Source organism: Sarcophilus harrisii, chromosome 5, assembly GCF_902635505.1.
Source record: "Sarcophilus harrisii chromosome 5, mSarHar1.11, whole genome shotgun sequence".
Lineage (NCBI taxonomy): Eukaryota > Metazoa > Chordata > Mammalia > Dasyuromorphia > Dasyuridae > Sarcophilus > Sarcophilus harrisii.
Window position 1 is genome coordinate 285,474,420 of NC_045430.1, and position 13,619 is coordinate 285,488,038.

Here is a 13,619-nt window from a genome sequence, read left to right on the forward strand (position 1 = left end):
GTGGAACCATATTCTACATATTCTACATTATGAGACATAATGTAGAATATTCATACAATGTTTCTATATTATATGAAGCAGGGAAAGACGATCAGGTCCTTGATTGCCCACTTTGCATACTCTGAGGGTCATCATGGCCATATTGTGGTTTTTTATTATATAAAAATGATAGGAAAACCCAAAATTGTATCTACAGTTGCCAATCCCTACTCCTTCTATCAATTTCCCACAACCTAAGGACTGTTGCTTTGAGCTTATATTTCCCTTTTTGAAATGCAAGCTCTGTAGCCATGTTTCTTCTTAAGGACTAATTTTTTTTGCCTGTATTACTCTCATTGTTACCTTAGTCTGAGCCACCAATTTGAATTAATTTCATGTAAGATGGAGCCCATCATCCTTCCCTGTGTTAATCAACTTTAGAATGAAGCTAAAGTGTTGAGCTTATGGATGATGCCAGTGGCTGCCATCCTGTCTCACCAGCTTGAGTCCATCAGAGAGATGATTATGAAGCATCAAGGTCAAATAGGACACCAGTTTACTAGGGAAACAGAGGGAGGTAAACATTGCTTCCCAGAAATTGGGAGGCGGTTTCATCATTAGCTTTCACATGTCAGTGGGAATTGTTGGCTACAAGTCTCTACAGTCATGTTTCAGAATTCATTTTTAATAAAGTTGTTTATTTCTGAGTGTAAGCTCTCCATTTGTGCAAAATGCAGAAACTAGCACAGGAGGTTAAAAAGGCTGTTCTGCTGTAATGGGGTAATTTGTTTCTTGGCCATTAAATGAGAATGCTGGGATTTTAATTCCACTATTTGGTTTCCAACATCTACTATAATTAATTTTCTCTTATTTTGTTGCTATAGAATCAAATGGAAACTAATGATGTGGAACCCAACGTTGTCAAGGCCATGATGAGCTCTCTCTCCTTGGTGGGGATGCTCTGCCATCTGACAAAATGGCAGATGACTTGAATGGCTGCTAACAATGCTGGGGTCCTGTGCCTTGTGGCATTGTTCTGCTGGAAATGAGACCACCTAGGGCTTGCAGTTTCAAACCAAAGCTGTTTTAAATCTCTCATTCACTTGCCTCTGTGTTACTTTGTCAACTTCATGATGTATTAACTCCATTTAATAGAGTTCATCCCTTCTTTAGCTTATTCTTTCTTGAAAAATTCTGAATTCACAGAAAAAATAAAAATGGATGGGTTTCTGTGGGTCATACTATAAAGGATATGATACAACTATCTTAAAAATCACTGTAATATTCTCAAAAATGGATGACTCAATCTGACTAAAAGGGATTCCAAAACTTATCTGTCAATAAATACTTGTTGCATCGCTTGTGTATATATAAATACATACATAACCTAAAATTATCATTAATATATTGGCATTAAAGATAAACCCAAATTATAGAATTATATTCACTTATGTTTCTCTTCCTTGGTGGGAGTCTGGACATCAACACACATAAACTTAGTTCCAACCTTTCTGAATCTCTCCATATTTAAATAGTGATTTCAATGACTCCATCTTTAAATAATTCTAAAACTGGCTTTGAGGCATGCTTATAAGACACAATTCACTAGCAGCAAGAGCAGTACCACTATATGTGGCCATGAGCCTTGAAAAAAAGAGAGAGAGAAAATAACAGCATTATCATCACCTCCCCATAATGTCTTCTGAAGAAACTGTGTTCTGAACATGGGAAACCATGGTAAGGCAATAAACTAAACACTGCGATTCTGATACTAAAGTATGGACTCACATTCACTTTTTAATCATTAATTTAAATAATAGAAATAACCTACTTCCCTCCTCCCATCATCTACCCCAGTACAGGATAGAAATCTTTGTAAAAGTCACATTGACTTTTTCAGTTGTTATGTCGTATTCTTGACTCATATGGACCTTACAATCTCCTAAAATTAGTGTACTTTCCATAACCATTGCTTTCTAATCATCCTCCTACCCAATTAAATAATTGTTGTTGTTTTATTTCATTTTGGAATGGAAGTATATTATGCAACTTTTAATTTAGCCCAATTGCAATCATCTTGCTATAGGAGGCCCATCCACGTCTATCAGACGACACATGTATTATCTGACCATCCATCACTGTGTTAAACATTCCACATTTCTGTCATTTATAAATCAGATCAGTATAAAATCTAGGCATTTCTTTAAGTCAGTGATAACAATAGTAAAAAGCAAAGATCAATGGATCATATGATCACAAATCTAGACCTTCAATGTCTCTCATAAGCCAAGTGGGCCAACTCCTTCATTATATTTAAAGAAAGTATATTATATAAAGTACTATTTTGCCCAAGCACAAACAAAGTGAGACCCAGGAACTCAATCTGAGGCCAAATCCTATGCCTCAAAAGCCAACTGTAACAATGCTTCTTCTCATTGAAACATAGGTATTATTCCAAATTTACATCTATTATTTATGACAATTTAATACTATCTTTTCAACTCTTGAATTTACCTAAACTACTTTTTTTCCTAGCTTATAAGTTTCCATGTTATCCCAAAAAATTAAAATTAAATGATGTATCCAGTGTTCAATAAACTGGAAAATATAACTTAGGAAATAATTACTCACTAGATTTTTTTAAATGTTAGAAAAACTAGAAAGTCTGGCATAAAATATACTGAGACTAACACTTTCCATTATATTTCACAAATTCTAAATGAACATGTGACATTAACATTAAAGAATATACATACAAAGGTCTTTATGACCAAAGCAGAACTAGAGATCATTACTGATCACAAAATAGAAAATTTCGATTATACCAAACTGAAAAGTTTTTGTACAAACAAAACTAATGCAGACAAGATTAAGAAGGGAAGCAATAAACTGGGAAAATATTTTTACAGTCAAAGGTTCTGATAAAGGCCTCATTTCCAAAATATATAGAGAATTAACTCTAATTTATAAAAAATCAAGCCATTCTCCAATTGAAAAATGGTCAAAGGATATGAACAGACAATTCTCAGATGAAGAAATTGAAACTATTTCTAGTCATATGAAAAGATGCTCCAAGTCATTATTGATCAGAGAAATGCAAATTAAGACAACTCTAAGATACCACTACACACCTGTCAGATTGGCTAAGATGACAGGAAAAAATAATGATGATTGTTGGAGGGGGATGTGGGAAAACTGGGACATTGATGCATTGTTGGTGGAGTTGTGAACGAATCCAACCATTTTGGAGAGTAGTTTGGAACTATGCTCAAAAAGTTATCAAACTGTGCATACCCTTTGATCCAGCAGTGTTACTACTGGGATTATATCCCAAAGAGATTATAAAGAAGGGAAAGGGACCTGTATGTGCACGAATGTTTGTGGCAGCCCTTTTTGTAGTGGCTAGAAACTGGAAACTGAATGGATGTCCATCAGTTGGAGAATGGCTGAATAAATTGTGGTATATGAAAATTATGGAATATTACTGTTCTGTAAGAAATGACCAACAGGATGATTTCAGAAAGGCCTGGAGAGACTTACACGAACTGATGCTGAGTGAAATGAGCAGGACCAGGAGATCATTATATACTTCAACAACAATACTATATGATGACCAGTTCTGATGGACCTGGCCATCCTCAGCAACGAGATCAACCAAATCATTTCTAATGGAGCAGTAATGAACTGAACTAGCTATACCCAGAAAAAGAACTCTGGGAGATGACTAAAAACCATTACATTGAATTCCCAATCCCTATATTTATGCCCACCTGCATTTTTGATTTCCTTCACAAGCTAATTGTACAATATTTCAGAGTCTGATTCTTTTTGTACAGCAAAATAACGTTTTGGTCATGTATACTTATTGTGTATCTAATTTATATTTTAATATATTTAACATCTACTGGTCATCCTGCCATCTAGGGGAGGGGGTGGGGGGGGTAAGAGGTGAAAAATTGGAACAAGAGGTTTGGCAATTGTTAATGCTGTAAAGTTACCCATGTATATATCCTGTAAATAAAAGGCTATTAAATAAAAAAAAATAAAATAAAATAAAATTGATGTAGTAATAAAAGAAAAAAATATATACATACACACACACACACACACACACACACACAGAAAGCATATCATATACCCCTCCCATGGTATGTGACGCAATATATAGGGTATCAGCTCTGGATTTAGGAAGATTCATTTTTGTGAGTTCAAATGTGGCTTCAGATAATTGTTAGATGTAAAGTTGACTATTTCATTGATAATAGATTTATGAGTTAGCACACCCATCTTGAGAAATAATTTGTAAATTATAAAAATAAATTTATTGACATTTCCATATCTTTTGGCCTAAAGATACCTTTGCTAGGCATATACTCTCAGGAGGTCATTGAGAAAAAGAAAGATATTTTTTAAGCTTTTTATTTTCAAACCATATGCATGGATAATTTTTCAATATTGCTCTTTGCATAGCCTTGTGTTCCAAGTTTTCCCCTCCTTTCTCCCACTCACTCACCTAGATGGCAAGTAATTCAATATATATTATACATGCTAAAATATATGTTGAATTTAATATGTGTAAACATATTATTTATACAATTAACTTGCCGTACTAGAAAAGTCACATCAAAAAGGAAAAAAAATCAGTAAGAAAACAAAATGCAAACAAATAGCAACAAAAAGAGTGACAATGTTATGTTGTGATCCACACTGAGTTCCCACAGCCCTCTGAGTACAGATAACTGTCTTCATCACATGATCATTGGAACTGGCATCCATCATCTCTGTTGGAAAGAGTCGCATTCATTAGAATTGCCATTGTATAATACTGATGTTGCCGTGTATAATAATCTCCTGGATCTGCCCATTTCACTCAGCATCAGTTCATGTAAGTTTCTCCAGGACTTTCTGAAATCATCCTGCTGCTCATTTCTTATAGAACAATAGTATTCCATAAAATTCCTATACCACAACTTATTCAGCCATTCCCCAACTGATGGGCATCCACTCTGTTTCCATTTTCTTGACACCATTAAAGGACTGCCACAAACATTTTTGCACATCTGGGTCCCTTTCTTTCCTTTAAGATTTCTTTGGAATATAGGCCCATTAGAAACACTGTTGCATCAAAGGATATGAAGAGTTTGATAACTTTTTGAGCATAGTTCCAAATTGCTCTCCAGAATAGCTGGAACCATTCACAGTTCCACCAACAATGTATTAGTGTCCCAATTTTCCCACATTATTATATTTTCCTATCATCTTAGTCAATCTGAGATGTGTGTAGTGGCATCTCTGAGTTCTCCTAATTTGAATTTCTCTGATCAATAATGATTTAGAGCACCTTTTCATTTCATTAGAAATGGTTTTATCTTCATCTGGAAATTGTCTATTAATATCCTTTGACTATTTATCCGTTGGAGCATGGCTTCAATTCTTATAAATATGAGACAATTCTCTATATATGTTAGAAATGAGGCCTATATGAGAAACCCTAAATGTAAAAATGTTTTCCCAATTTATTGCTTCCCTTCTAATCTTGTCTGCATTAGTTTTGTTTGTACAAAAATTTTTCAACTTACTTTAATCAAAATGATCCATTTGATATTCAATTATGAGTTACAATTCTTCTTTGGACACAAATTTCTTCCTTCTCCACAGATCTGAGAGTTAAACTATTCTATGTACTTCTAATTTGCTTGTAATATCACTTTTTATGTCTAAATCATGGACCCATTTCAACCTTATTTTGGTACATGGTGGTAGGTGTGGATCAATGCCTAGTTTCTTCCATATTAGTTTCCAATTTTCCCAGCAGGTTTTATTAAATACTGAGTTCTTATTCCAAAAGCTGGGGCCTTTGGGTTTGTCAAACACTAGATTGCTATAATTATTGACTTTTTTCCTGTGACCCTAACTGTAATGTTCTGGTTAGTTTTCTGGAGGTCTTGGAGTCTTCCTTTCAGCTGAGTAATCACCATGAGAACAGCCAGGTGATGAAGTCCAAAAGGCTTTATTGTCTCCTTCGCAGTCTGTCTCCTTGCCTGGGGCTCATCTAGCTTTCTGGAGGACTTCAGATGGGCCTTGGTCTCAATGGGGGAAGCAGGAGGACGGCCAGCCAGTTCCAGCCTCCAGTCCTCTGACTTCTCCAAGTCTGTCTCTGAGTCTGCTTGATCCCCCCTCTAGGTCTGACTCTGACCTCTTAAATACTCTATTACAATTAAATCTATTCATCATATTGATTATAAGCCAATCATTATATTACTAGGGAACCATTATTTGTTGTAAGATTAATTCAATCATACTGAACTAGAGAACTATTAATCACCATGCTGAACTAGATAACCATTGTCTTATCGATTCCACTGAGTTAACACCTTTTTGTAAGAATCCTTGCCTAAGTATATTTCTCCACAGTTCTGGCCCATTACACCTAACCTATTCCTCTGATTGACTTATTCTATTTCTTAGCCAGTACCATACGGTTTTGATGACCACTGCTTTATAATATAGTTTTAGATCTGGCACAGAGAGACCACCATCAATGGCATTTTGTTTTCAGTAATTCTCTTGAAATTCTTGACCTGTCCTTCCAGATAAATTTTGTTACTATTTTTTCTAGGTCTGTATTTCTTGGGAGTTTGAATAATGTGACACTAAATAAGAAGATTAACTTAGGTAGTATTGTCATGTTTGTTATATTTGCTTGGCCCACCTAGCATGAGCATTTAATATTTTTCCAACTGATTAGATCTGATTTTATTTGTGTGGAAAGTGTTTTGTAGTTGTGTTCATATAGTTCCTGACTTTCCCTTGCCTGATAGATTGGAAATATTTTATACTATTGACACTTATTTTGAACGGAAATTTTCTTTGTATCTCCTACTACTGGACTTTGTTGGTAATATATAAAAATGCTGATAATTTATGTGGATTTATTTTGTATCCTGCAACTTTGCTAAAGTTGTGAATTGTTCCTAATAGTTTTTTAGTTGATTCTCTAGGGTTTTCTAAGTATACCATTTTATCATCTGCAAAGAGTGATAATTTGGTTTCCTCATTAGCTACTCTAATTCCTTTAATGTTGTTTTCTTCTCTTATTGCCAAAGCTAAAATTTCAAATACAATATTGGATAGTAATGGTGATAGTGGTCAACCTTGTTTAATTCCCAAACTTATTGGGAATGGTTCTAGTTTTTCCCCATTACATATGATGCTTGCTGATGGGTTTAAATATATGCTACTGATCATTTTAAGGAAAAATACTTATTCATATATTCTCTAATGTTTTTAATAGAAATGGGTTTTGGATTTTGTTAAATGCTTTTTCTGCATCTATTGAGATAATCATGATTTTTATTAATTTGGTTTTTGATATAGTCAATTATGCTAATAGTTTTCCTAATATTGAACCAGTCCTGCATTCCTGCTATAATTCCTACTTTGTCATAGTGTATCATCCTGGGGTGACTTTGTAATCTCATTGCTAACATTTTTTTTAAGATTTTTGCATCAATATTCATTAAGGAAATTGGTCTATAATTTTATTTCTCTGTTTTCACTCTACCTGGTTTAGATATCAGCACCATGTCTGTGTCATAAAAGAAATTTGATAGGAGTCTTATTTTTTTTCCCTACTTGTTCAAATAGCTTATATAGTATTGGAATGAATTGTTCTTTAAATGTTTGGTAAAATTCACATGTACATCCATCTTGTTATGGAGATTTTTTTTCTTAGGGAATTGATTAATAGCTTGCTGTATTTCTTTTTCTTTTAATGGGACTATTTAAATAATTTATCTTCTCTTTTGTTAACCTGAACAATCTATATTTTTGTAGATATTCCTCCATTTCACTTAGATTACCAAATTTCTTAGCATATAATTAGATAAAATAACTCCTAAGTATTGCTCCAATTTCCTCTTCTTTGGTGGAAAGTTCTCTGTTTTCATTTTTGAGACTAACAATTAGATTTTTTTCTCTCCTTTTTCTAATCATTTTAATAAAGCTTTATGTATTTTGTTTTTTTTTTTCACAGAATCAACTTTGTTTTATTAATTAATTATTTAATTCAATAGCTTTGTTATTTATCTGCCCTTTTATTTTTCAGAATTTTAAATTTAGTACTTAACTGAGGGCATCTAATTTGTTCTTTTTCTAGTCATTTTTGTTCTAAGCTCAATTCATTGATCTTATCTTTCCCTATTTTATGCAAGTAAACATCTAAAGATAAAAAAGTTTCCCTAATAAAAGTGGTTACTTTGGCTGCATCCCATAAATTCTGATATGTTGTCTCATTATTGTCATTATCTTGGAAGAAATTATTGATTATGTCCATGATTTGTTGTTTCACCCATTCAATCTTTAGTATTAAATTATTTAATTTCCAATTATTTTTTGCTCCATTTTCTCCCGACCTTTTATTGCATGTGGTTTTTATTGCATCATGAACTGAAAAAAAGTTCATTTACTCTTTCTGTCTTTCTGCATTTGATTTTGAGGTTTTTATGCCCTAACACATGGTCAATTTTTGTATAGATTCCATGAATTGCTAAGAAAAAAAGTAAATTCTTTTCTGTTCCATTCAATTTTCTCCAAAGATCTAGCAAAACTAACTTTCCTAACATTCTGTTTATCTCCTTAACTTATTTCTTATTTATTTTGTGGTTCAATTTATCTAGTTCTGAGAAAACAAGGTTGATATCCCCTAGTAGTATAAATTTGCTATATTTTTTTGCATCTCTCAACTTCTCCTCTAGGAATTTGGATTCTAATATGTTTAGCATTGATATTGCTTCATTAATCTATTGTACTTCTTAATAAGATATACTTTTCTTCCTTATCTCTTTTAATTAGATCTACCTTTGCTTTTACTTGGTCTGAGTTCAGGATTGCTACCCCTACTTTTATTTATTTATTTATTTATTTATTTTTTTACCTGAAGCATAATAGATTTTGTTTCAGTCCTTTACCTTCACTCTGTATGTATCAATCTGCTTTAAATGTGTTTCTTGTAAACAGCACATTGTAGGATTCTGGCTTTTAATCCAGTCTGCTATCTGCTTCTGTTTTATAGGAGAGTTCATCCCACACATTCACAGTTAAAATAACTAATTCTGTATTTCCTGCCATTTATTTACTCTGTTATGCTTTTCTCTTTCCTTTCCCTCTTCCTTCCTCCCCAGTATTTTGCTTCTGATCACCACTTCCCTCACCCAGCATTCCCCCTTTAGAGTCCCTTCCCCTTTCTTATCCCTTTCCCCTGCTACTTTCTTTTCCCCTTCTCTTAGCCTTCCCCTTTAAAAGAAATATATTATAAAATAAAATATTTATAATAGCACCTTTAGTGTTGGCAAAGAACTAGAAACAATGCATATGCCTATCAATTTGAAAAAAACTAAGTAAAACATTATATATAAATTCAATAACATATCACTAAATTTTGAGAAACAATTAGTAGGATAATATAGAAAAGCATGGGAAGACTTATATGAATTGATGCAGAGTAATGAAAGAAGAACCAAATACACATATGTAATGAATACAACATAAATAGAAAGCAACAACTATGAGACAATCAAAAGTAAATGCAGAAAAATTACAAAGAATAAGCTTGGTCCCAAAGAAAACACAGAAATATGAACTAGATCTACCTACTGCTCATTTTCAGATGCTCAAAGATATATAGTTTCAGATTTTTTAAATTTATTGATTGATTTTGATGATTAATTTTCTTTTAAAATATTTTCTAATATGGAATGATTCTCTGTGATATTGAGAGATGAAGAGGGATACAGGGGAAATGAATGCAATGTAAAAACATATATATGTGTGCATATACATATATGTAGGTAGTCTATATGTACCCATGTATATAGATATACATATATGTGTATATATATTTACAACTATTTGATTCTTTGCATCCTATATATCATTTCAAATATCAAAAGCAATGACTAATTCATTCGGCCACTTGTCAAAGATTCTCACACACTTTCTAATAATCCAATCCTAAACCTAATCACTTCTAATCCAGACTCAACTTTCCCAATAGCTCTTGCGTTCATCACAAGGGTAGAACCCTTTGATGTGGAATGTGTTCTGCAGCTGCAAAAGAGAAAAGAAATCATTTTGCTCATCCTTCCTTTTTTTTTTAATTTCAAATAAACCATTTTACTCTTTTGAGTTGGGCAACTGAATAGCTAATAGAGTTATTTTTAAAAACATAACAAACAGCAATTTATCTCAGTTGCTACTACTGCAAAATCAGGAGTGTGAAAAGCCCCAGGAAAGTGGCATTTGGGAAGTCAGGGATGGAGTTTTAGATTACAGCACAGAACAAGTATCTATTTTTAATTTTTTTTTAATTATAGTTTTTTATATACAAAATATATGCATGGGTAATTTTTCAAAATTGACCCTTACAAAAACTACAGAACAAGTATCTGTTCTTCATACAGTTGAGAGAAAATATCAAAAAATGGATCACAATGTAGTCTGAGTTTTAAAAATTCTTAAATTTCCATTCATACCCAAGATCCTATCCATGTCTCCTGTCTGTCAATCTTTCTGTCTGTCTTTTAACCAAAACAAATATCATCTAATGTCCACTGACAAAAGAGAAAGAGAAACAGTTCTGAATCCAAGCAGGCTTTACCAGGTAGTAGTAATCTTTAGAAAATCATACTACGAGGGAAGATATTCTGCATGGACCACCAAACAAATAGCCAATCTTTCAGTCAAAGTGCAGGTTCCATAAATTAAGAAATAGTCTTATAACCAAATTAATTGCAATTTTTTTTCTAACCACAGAAACATGAAAAACATCAGCCAATTCCTGCTAAGGAATTTTGATTTGCATTTTGTAGTTTGCTTATCTTTGTATTATGAATGTTTAGCTTTGTGCCTGGTTACATAAATTAATACTTTTTTTTTTTAACCAACTAAGCACTCCCACCAATTCAGCCACATATTCTTGAAGTGTGGAACTATGATTACCAACCACTAGCCTTGTTAACTTTGGCTAATTTCTGAAACCATCCTTCTAGGGGTATCAGATGACACTCTAGCACAATACTTACTTTTTTCTATCAATTAATTCAGAATTTCAAGGTGTTGCAGCTGTGGTGCATTTGGTAGATGGTGTCATGACTTTTTTTTTCCCTTGGAAAAGTGATGTTGAGCCTTCTTTTATTGTTTCCAACAGATTGTTGCTGCTAGTTCTCTTTGCTTCCCTTCTCATCAGAAAAGGAGTTGATATTGACACTACAGTCAGGTAAAAGGATGAACATGCAAATCATTTTCCTTGGTAATGCCAAAGAAGTCTTTATAGACATGGAAAAGTTAGTCTTTCAAAGATCTAAGAAGTTTTAAGGATGGTGGCAGGGCAAAAAGATATCATGACAGCATATCTCAGGTTAGATAAACAAAACCAGAGAAGAAAAAGACAATGCAAAAAAGTAAGTGGAAAGACAGAAACTCAACCATGGAAAAAAAAAAATTTTTGTCACAGAGTCATAAAACATGCACATGTCCTGTTCCCTTCACACCTCAGCTTGGTTATGGACCCACTAGACCATCTTCAGACCAATCACAAGTTTCTTTCTTTCCTTTATTTTTTTGTAGTCACAGTAACTTTATTGATGCAAAAGTAAGTAGATTAATCTCTAAGCAGAGTCTAGAAAATAGTAGAAAGTTGTGAGAACTTATATGCTGAAATTTGGAGTTTCAATCAGGGCTTGCATGTGGGAACAGGATATGTGACAAGGGTGTAAAGTATAGCTAAGAGAAGGAACGAGAATGTGTTTTTTTCTCTTAATTGAAGTTTTTTTTTTATTTTCAAAACATATGCAAGTATAATTTTTCAACATTGACCCTTGAAAAACCTTGTGATTCAATTTTCCCCCTAGATGGTAAGTAATCCAATATAAACAGAATATATGTGTGTGTGTGTGTGTGTATACACACACACACACACACACACACACACACACATATTAAATCAATGAAATGACTCAGACTAGTTCCAATTATTTTGTGGTGAAGAGAGCCATTTGCACCCAAAGAGAGGACTATGGGAACTGTATGTTTCATAACAGCATTTTCACTTTTTGTTGTTGTTGTTGTTGTTTACTCACATTTTATTTTTTCTCATTTTTTTCTCTGATGTGATTTTTTTCTTGTGCAGCAAAATGATTGTATAAATATGTATGCATATATTAGATTTAACATATTTTTGACCATGTTTAAAATATATTGGAGGGGTAGACAAAGGGGGTGGAGAAATTGAAACACAAAGTTTGCAAGGATAAATGTTACAGAATTATCCATCATATATTTTGAAAAATAAAAAGCTTTAATAAAAAAGTATATATATATATATATATAAAGTTCAATATAGGCATACATATTTATATAATTATCTTGCTGCACAAGAAAAATCATATCAAAAAAGAAAAAATGAGAAATAAGATAAATTTCAAGCAAATCACAACAAAAAGAGTAAAAATGCTATGTTGTGAATCACACCGAGTTCCCACAGTCCTCTCTCTGAGTATAGATGCCTCTATCATCACAAGATCATTGGAACTGGCCTGAATCATTTTACTGTTGAAAAGACCCGCTTCCATCAGAACTGATCATCACATAATTTTGTTGTTGCTGTATAGAATGATCTCTTGATTCTGCGCATTTCACTTAGCATCAGTTTGTGTAAATCTCTTCAGGCCTCTCTGAAATCATCCTTGAATATAAAAATGTTTCCCAGTTTATTGCTTCCCTTCCAATCTTGTCTGCATTAGTTTTGTTCATGCAAAAACTTTTTAACTTAATATAATCAAAATGATCTATTTTGTGTTCAATAATGAACTCCAATTCTTCTTTGGTCAAAATTCCTTCTTCTCTACAAATCTGAAAGGTAAACTATCCTATGTTCTTCTAATTTGCTTATAACATCACTCTTTATATCTAAATTATGAACCTTTTTAGAATGTTGGTATATGATGTCAGGTGTGAGTCAGTACCTACTTTCTGCCATAATAGTTTCCAATTTTCCCAGTATTTTTTTTTAAATAGTAAATTCACAAGTTTCAAACAGGTAGAAAATCTTCCTGGCAATGGATCCACTCAGTAATTTCAAAAGAAGACCTAGAGTTGCACTTTTATGGGAATAATTTTGGATTAAGAAAAAAATTAAAACTAAAACAAAAACAATACTGACAGAAATATAAAGAAAATTCTCAAAAACAAAAAGAAAGTGCCTTTTTTTGTGTGGCAGTTGGGGTTAAGAGATTTGCAAAGGGTCACAAAGTAAGAATTAAGTCTATGAGGTTGGATTTAAACTCAGGTTCTCCTGATTCCAGAGCTGATGTGGAAGAACTAATCCATGAAATGGAAAAATCATTTAAAAAAAGGGTTAGAAGGGAAAAAAATAACTAAATTGTTATTTCTTTTAAAATTTTAATAAACAAATAAGATTAATCCAACATTTATGTGAGGAATTAGAAAGCAGTGCATTCTGCCTCAATAATAGCCAAAGCTCTTGCAAGGATCTCAACCTCTGGGGGAAGGAGGAGGGGAAGAACAAAAAAAAAATTATGACTGAAAGAGACAAATGAAGGAGTATCATATGAGAGAATTTC

General features: G+C 32.9%; 1 long non-coding RNA gene across 2 annotated transcripts in view; it reads left to right on the forward strand.

Moving 5' to 3' along the window:
• The window catches only part of LOC116419326, a 61,645-nt gene that overhangs the window by 25,847 nt on the left and 22,179 nt on the right, over positions 1-13,619 (forward strand). Inside the window, exon 1 of one of the 2 annotated variants that reach the window (XR_004229597.1) lies at positions 11,184-11,254. The exons of the other annotated variant lie outside the window; for it this stretch is intronic. This is a non-coding gene — a long non-coding RNA (uncharacterized LOC116419326). Of the gene's footprint in view, positions 1-11,183; positions 11,255-13,619 lie in introns of those variants that run through there. 2 annotated transcript variants of the gene reach the window in all.